This window comes from Argentina silus, assembly GCF_951799395.1.
Source record: "Argentina silus genome assembly, chromosome: 16".
NCBI classification, from domain to species: Eukaryota; Metazoa; Chordata; class Actinopteri; order Argentiniformes; family Argentinidae; genus Argentina; species Argentina silus.
This window is the reverse complement of record NC_139670.1, coordinates 10603644-10611353: the sequence shown is the minus strand read 5'-3', so window position 1 is coordinate 10611353 and position 7710 is coordinate 10603644.

Below are 7710 nucleotides of genomic sequence, written 5' to 3'. Positions count from 1 at the left end.
TTTCTCATTGCTGTCAGATTTGCGTTTTCACCACTTGTCCATTTTCTATTATCTAGCTTTCAGAATTACTCAGGGTGAAAAATGTTTTATACAGTTAGCTAGCTGGCGCGAAAGTATTTTTTTGATTGACATACGTCAATCAATGTTGACATACGTCATTGTCCTGAACGTGATATGCTCATTGCTTTTTTAAATAAAGATTTAGGCTATCAAACTTGTATGTTGGTACCCAGATTTAACTGATTTTATTAACGCGGGATTATTTTAGAATTGTCTATAACCAATACCTTAAAAAGTACCAAATGTTTCTGAGTACCCCCTGCAGTACTCCAAAGTATCCCTAGGGGTACACGTACCCCCATTTGAGAACCACTGCTCTTGGCTGACCTCCATACATTTCTTGCTGAACTTCTAGCCATTTGTGGTGAACGTACGAGCCTGACATGAAGACATATAGCTTCTGTAGTAATGAAAAGAAACATGCCGCCCCACCGACTTGACCATATCAACCAAAACTAAGTTCAGGCAATGTGCGTTGCAGTGGACATAGAATGCATGTTTTCCCACCGCCTTTGTGCGTGCAGAAACACCAGCATGTTTTCCACTGATTACGGATGCCCCGTCGTATCCCTGACCTACAAGATTGTTCTTGTACTCCAGCCCATATCTCTCCATACAATTGACATCTTTGCTGTTAGGCCTGCAGCATCTAAACGATGTGCTTGTTGAAAATGCAAGAAACTCTCATGTACTTCCCCTTCATAATAACATCTCAGGACCAGTGAAATTTGCTTTTTTCTTCAGATCCTTGGTTTCATCAGCCAGTATACTGAATGGCTCACTTTCTTTGTCCTCTTGTATCACAACATGCCGAACCATCTCTGCCACTAAAACACTAAAATGTTTCTTTTTTGTGGTATTGCTGGTGTATTTTGCATTTCCAATTGACATTTTTTCCTTCACTATTGAGTTATGTTTAGGTATTTGTTCCAGTATGGCCAGAAAGTTACCCCTATTCAACCGATTCACGATGGCCTCTTTGGGGAATATTCTGAGTAGCAGTAAGCAGGAGAACGTCTGCCAGTTTTTATATAGTCCCGATTCTTTCACTCTTTTTTGGAATTCTTTATCCATTGATGGCAGCAAAGACGAATTACTCTCAGCTCTCCCTAAAAAAAAAAAAAATACAAGCCATTAAGTCAGTAGCCAACAACTTGCTTCGTTTTTTTATTGTTCAATGCACCGTAGCAAACGAATTTCATAGAAAGTAGTCATCATAACCGTCTAGCAAATGACAGATTTACACTGAAGGCTAACGTGATTGTCAGCTTGCTAGCTATGTAGCTGTTTAACTCGGTAGCTAGCAAAGCGCTAGCTAGCGAATTAAACAAAAATGGCTAATTGTTAGCTAGACAGCCAAGTATTGAATGATAGACGGAAGCTATCGTATGTTAGCATAACGATAGCAAGTAGTAATAACCATGAAGTGAAACTAGCTAGCTAGGTTGCTAGCGAATTGCATAGAAAGTTGTAATGATAGATGGCTAACTTGCTAGCAATGTAGCTGTTGAACTAACTAGAACGTTGGCGCTAGCTAGCTCACGGTACTACTATTGCTCTATAATTTTCAAAAAACAAACCTAGTTCGTTACATTACAGTTTACATTTGTGTGTTTTTAATTTTTCGCTAGTCACCGCATGTGCAGTGAAATACGGTGTGTACATATCACGAAGAGAGACGTGGTCTCATTGCTCATTGCCACTTAGCCTCCCACAGCCTACAAAATGTATTATTTTATTGTTTTTTATGTCCCATGCACCAACCTCACCAAGTAAATTTCCTGTATGTGCAAATATACTTGACCAGATAAAATAATTCTGATTCAGAACAAATTTCTTGTCTGCTTTCTGAGTCCATTCAAAATCCTCCTTCCTCTGGTCCACACACGCAGGCAAAACGCCATAGTCTTCCGCATCGCAAAGTCAAGGAGCCAGATTGACAGCGCTGTGATAGAATGGCGTGACCCATTTACTGATTGACAGCACTCTAGCCCAGTGGCGATGGTGGGGCACCAAGGGGGGCCTTTCACATTTCAGAGGGGGGGCCGGTGCCACCCCATGCCCCCCTTGTAGACACGCCCATGGTGTGCGTGTGACTTTATTTCCAGCCCAACACTAACACAACTGATTTTGCTCGTCAAGGTCTAGTCCTTTATGACGAGTTGATTTGTTGAATCAAGTTTGTTAGTGCTAGGCTTTAACAAAAACCTGCACCAAACACTGCTGTTTTTCAGGTCCAGGTGTGAAGTACATACAGAGCACTGTGTTACTATAGTAAAGGTATAAAAGGGGAGAGGCGTTTATTATGGTCAGAGGGAGAACGATGCCAAAATAGAGCCTTTGGTCTCAGTCTGTTAAAAGGCTCCTTAGGTTTCTGTATTGTCTTACCAATTGCACTTGAACATGTTTCTGTCACCTCATGTCTTGTGTATTTATACCTGGATAATTACTTACTCCTTCTACTTGTGTATTTATTGTATATGTGTGTAAGCATTGATTCATGTTAACAACTCTTATCTGCTATGGTGCCTATGTAATTGTATTACAAGTATCATCTTTGATTTCATGGATTTATACTTGACTCTTTATCATCACATTTAATGAGCATATTATTCGTCTTTGGCACCATAGGTTTTGCCATAGCAATGTTAGCTCTCATGAAACTAACTAAGGACCACCTATTATTGTTGTGACATCTGTCTGTATCATTATGACTAACTTATATGTGCTTCATTCTAATAAAGCATTGAAATTGTGGTTGGTTCTTGCGTTTGTATTGTTTCTTACACTGATATGATCTCTTTAAAAAAGTACTCTCATCTTACTGCAGAAAATACCAGTTTCCCTCTCTTAACTGACGATTTCCTCCATGTCCACTAAGGGGCGCTACTAGACCTGATCTCCCGTGCAACTTTGCTAACTGACGTGTCGAATGTCCTGATATGAGGAACGGTCCATGGTCGATGGGAGGGAGAGGTAGAGAGACTGAGGGGGAGGAGGGGGCTACGGTAAAGGTGGTTGTTTTGCAAGGAACACATCTTTCCTCCACAAAATGTCAATTTGTAATGTCTGTGTCAAAATCACAAAGTTATTTTGCAGATTTGGAGCATGTGGAATCTTGGGCTCTATTTAGGGCCATTGGAGCCCATTTAGGATCTGTTTCGCTCCAGTTAGTGTTATCTTATGAACTAGTAACGTGTGTAGATTGAAAAACGTTTTTTGGGGCCAAAACAAATCGTTTTCTGTTGTTATAAATGATGATGAAAGAAAAGTCCTTTTCGATTTTTTTGGAAAGATTCTGGCTCTTTTAATGTTTTAATGTTGGGGTCTGGCCAGACCCCTGTTGGTAAACAACCAAGGCTTCAGTCTGTGTGATGACCTCAACAACAAGACAGGCCAAGTCGATGGAGGAACCTCCTCCACCTGAGGGTAAACAACAACAATAAGTTAGTTTAGAATGGAGAACCTTACAACCAGAGATTCCAGTGCACCTGCTAACTGACTAGCATGATATATACTGCATCTAAACCTGCTTTAAACCCTGCTTAAGCTTAAACCCTGTTTAAACCTGCCGTCCCCTGAGACAACCCAGTCGTATCTCTACCTCTCAGGGTGGCCTCTGTTCTCACCTCTTGTTCTTCACCCTATTCTTCATCTTTTCTCTGTTCTTTTCAGTGCTTTTCTCCTCAGTCTTCTCCTCCTTCACATCTTTAATTTCTCCCTTGATCTGCCTGTTCTCCTCCTCTATCTGAAGGCCCTGAGCCTTTGTTACCTCCTCTGCCTCCTTCACTACCTTCTTCTTCTTCTTCTTTTTCTTCTTCTTCTCTCCGTTCCTCTCTGCCTTACGGGGAGAGCCTGTCAGCTCTGAGCCTTTGGCCTGAGGGATGTAGAATGCACACATCTTATCACTGATTGTTGAGGACTGACTATTGATTGTGACATACAGTATATGACACTGAACACAATATCCTTCTTTAACTAATATACAGAGGAGTGAGATATAATCATATTATATCTACCTGTATCTACACTTGACCCCTAACCCTGACCCCTAATCAGTTACCTGTACTAGAGCCTGTGATCCACTCTGAGCGGCCGAGGTGATGATCACTTTCTGATTGGTCGAGGGAGAGATGGGGGGGAGGACAGGGTGGAAGCGGGTGTCTTGCCATGCAACACGAGGAGGAGGGAGCTCAGGTGAGGAGAGAGAGCTGGATGTCAGTGGTGGTCCAGAGGCAGTCAGCTTGACCTCCGGTCTCCGGCGAAGCTCTGGGGCTCGGTCCACAAGGACTGGGTCCAGGGTTCTGTCCATGGTTTGGACCAGGGCTGGGACCAGGGCTTTCTCAAGGGCTTTCCCAGTGCCAGAGTCCTGTATGGAGGAGAGAGACAGAGGGGAAACATGGAGGCAGATGTGATACATATTAATCAAATATATTGAGCAGTCAATTTAAATGTTCAAATCCATTGACACTGAGATGACTAAATGTTATGTCGTAAAATATAACTCAAACCTGCGGTAAAACTAACATTGCAGTAAAACCTCTCAAGCAGGGGGATCAACACAATGATGAAGACATGGAATAAAGGAATGGAATTCTTTAAAGTAGACAACAGTTACTGAGACAGTGTGACCTCCACATCCCTGTCTGTCAACTTACAGTTGGTGGCTGAGATCTTTCCTCCATCTCCACCCCTCGTTTCTTCTCCAGGGCGTCCCACAGCTGAGCCATCCTGTTATTTAGGTCGCAACTGCGTTCCTTCATCGCTGTCGCGACGGAAACCAGCTCTGTGTTCCAGGCCTGGTGGTCTTCCTGGTCTAGCTCCGCCTCCCTGGCGTTTTTCAGCACCATGTCATTCTCGCGGTCGTATTCCGCCTCCGCCATGGCACGCCTCACTTCCTGCTGGGCCTCCTTCACAAATGCCCGGCCCAGGGGCGTGTCGGCCGCCGTCAGGTCACCTGACCACCCCTCGTCCTCCTCCTCCGCTCCTCCCTCCGTCCTCCTCACCATCCATCTCTCCATCCAGAGGTGAGTGCGGCGGAGGCGTACCTGGCGGCGCTGAGCCTCTTGTGCCAGCTGCTGCTCCCGGGTCCTCTCCCGGACCTCCAGGCTCTGGTCCAGGTTGCCAGCCAGCCTCTGCAGGCCCCGACCCACGTCCCTCTGCAGGGAGGCCAGGCCGTCCTCTACCAGGGCCAGGCAGGCGGCCTTCAGCTGGGCCAGGTCATCCACCTTCTCTTCTCCCAGGGTGGAGGCCCAACGTTGGGTCATATCATCCACCTTCACCAGGGTGGAGGCCCTGACCTGGGCTAGCTGGTCTACCTTCCCCTGGGAGCCGCAGGTCATCTCAGAGGAGACCGCGGATGGAGGGCTGAGAGTCTCTCTCTGCATCTGCAGTGACAACACACACAGAGTGAGACACTGATGGGAGAGGAGGTGATACAGTACAACACACTACTGTAGGTCTGCCACTCACACAAGTGAACTGGGCAGTGCTGTACTACTGTTGGCTAGGCAACGTTCTGAGTCAGGACTAAAAAGCATAAAGGCCTACATGTGGCTGCAGAGCTACAGGTGAGTTGTTCTTTACCTCTCCCTTCTCCAGCTCCTCCCCCTCCAGAAAGTAGGACAGCTCCTCATCATCAAACTGAGAGGAGAATGTTTAGTTTAGCAAACCCCCTCACATGAAGGACAGAGAGATGATTGAGCCACTCTGACACACCGGATCAGGAGGCAGGAATACAGTGTTTACCTGGGTGCAGGAGTCAAGGGTTCTGGTTCTGACCCGGCCGTCTCCAGCGGATCTGGCCTCCTCATCAGACATCATTTCATCATTTTCCTCGATAGTCTGCAAGATATAGTAACACATTAGAATAGATACTGACTGTAGAAAATGTCTGTGTGTGCTTGCTAGAGAGAGAGAGAGAGATACTTACAGGAAGTCTATGAGACTGGTTGATTTCTGAGACACCAGCGGGCTGAAAATACAGATTTGTTCAGTCTTTAGCTCTCCCCAGAATAACTTGAGCATGTGTTTTTCATAACAATACGTTTTTCATAACAATACATTACATTTTTTCACTTGCAAATTAATGAAAGCAATTAGGCCTAGTTTAAAATACATTGAAGGCTACATAAAATACAGAACACATAAAAAACTGGTAAAACGTTTTTTTTAAAAAAGGAATATTATAGAGAAGTCAAGATTTTAGATTTTGTAAGCCAACAGTTATGTTAAAAGTCAACTACTTACCTTTCTATAGTAGTGGGACATTTTTATTGTAATCTAAACTCGCTTTCTCTGTGATTTCTCTGAATGAACAAACACGTCCGATTTCTTCAATAAGCAGATCATCTCTGACAGGTCTCTGTCTCGGACGCTCATTTATGCGCCCATTTCGCATGACCCATTTTACGTCATAATGGACCCTTTCCTGTTGATTGATAAGCAACACCTCTCCAACATCTAACGTTTTAATGAACATAATGCTAAAAAAGGCATTATATTGTCTCACTCTAAATGCATTATTATGAGTACGTGTATAGTACATGTGTGTGCCTACACATATAGTATCATAGGCATAGGCCTAAACCTCTATAATTGGCCTGTGGGTGTTGCCCGTAAATCAACTTGATTCAAATGTGGGAATACCGCTATAGGCTATAAATAGTAACTTCAAATTCGAATTTCATTTCAGGACAAGAGTTCCTAATTCATGATAGAAATTTCACCGTCAGGTGAGACCGTTACACCAACGCTGTTAACTCTGGTCATGCTCACCTATCTAAAACTGTCCATTCAATTAGAACTAGTGTCCTGACCACGTTGAGAAAGGTCCTGGCGTGAGGACAGCCAGTATCCAGCGGTTGTCCAGCATTTTCTCTAATCTTCTGCTATCAGACATCACTTAAGCCAAATACAGTCTCTACTTTAGCTAATTAGCTAGCTCAGTTGGATGCTGCTGCTGCCTGGTGGTAAAGTCGAGAAAAGTTCTTCAAGTCGGTGACTTGATTTGGCTCGCAAACATCATTATTGTATCATGACGTATTATTATTAAACATGATTTATAACATACATTTAGTTTGCTAGATGATAGCTACTCAGTGTATACATAAATTGATGTTGCTCGTCAATTAATTTATTGTGAATCATTCATAAACCCATAATGTTTTCATTGTATCACTCAGACCGCGTGGCCTAATGGATAAGGCGTCTGACTTCGGATCAGAAGATTGAGGGTTCGAGTCCCTTCGTGGTCGCTTTTTGACTCCATCTCCTTTTAGTTTATTTTGATATCTTGGATTTATTATTCAGAGCTGTTTACAGGCAGAGTAACATGTATATAATACAGTAAAGTACATTGCGTCGCGACCATTAACATCATAATAATCAAATATGACGACATGTCCTTACACGTTTATAACGCTATGTGCGCGCGGTATTTCCAGGCAGCAGAGTGGCGCAGCGGAAGCGTGCTGGGCCCATAACCCAGAGGTCGATGGATCGAAACCATCCTCTGCTAGACGTTTTCCTCCGTGGCAACGTTTGCGATCTGTTGATACTAGCCTTACAGACAACTACAAGGAAGTGATGATGAATTGGTGCGCACGATTTTACCGGGTAGCAGAGTGGCGTAGCGGAAGCGTGCTGGGC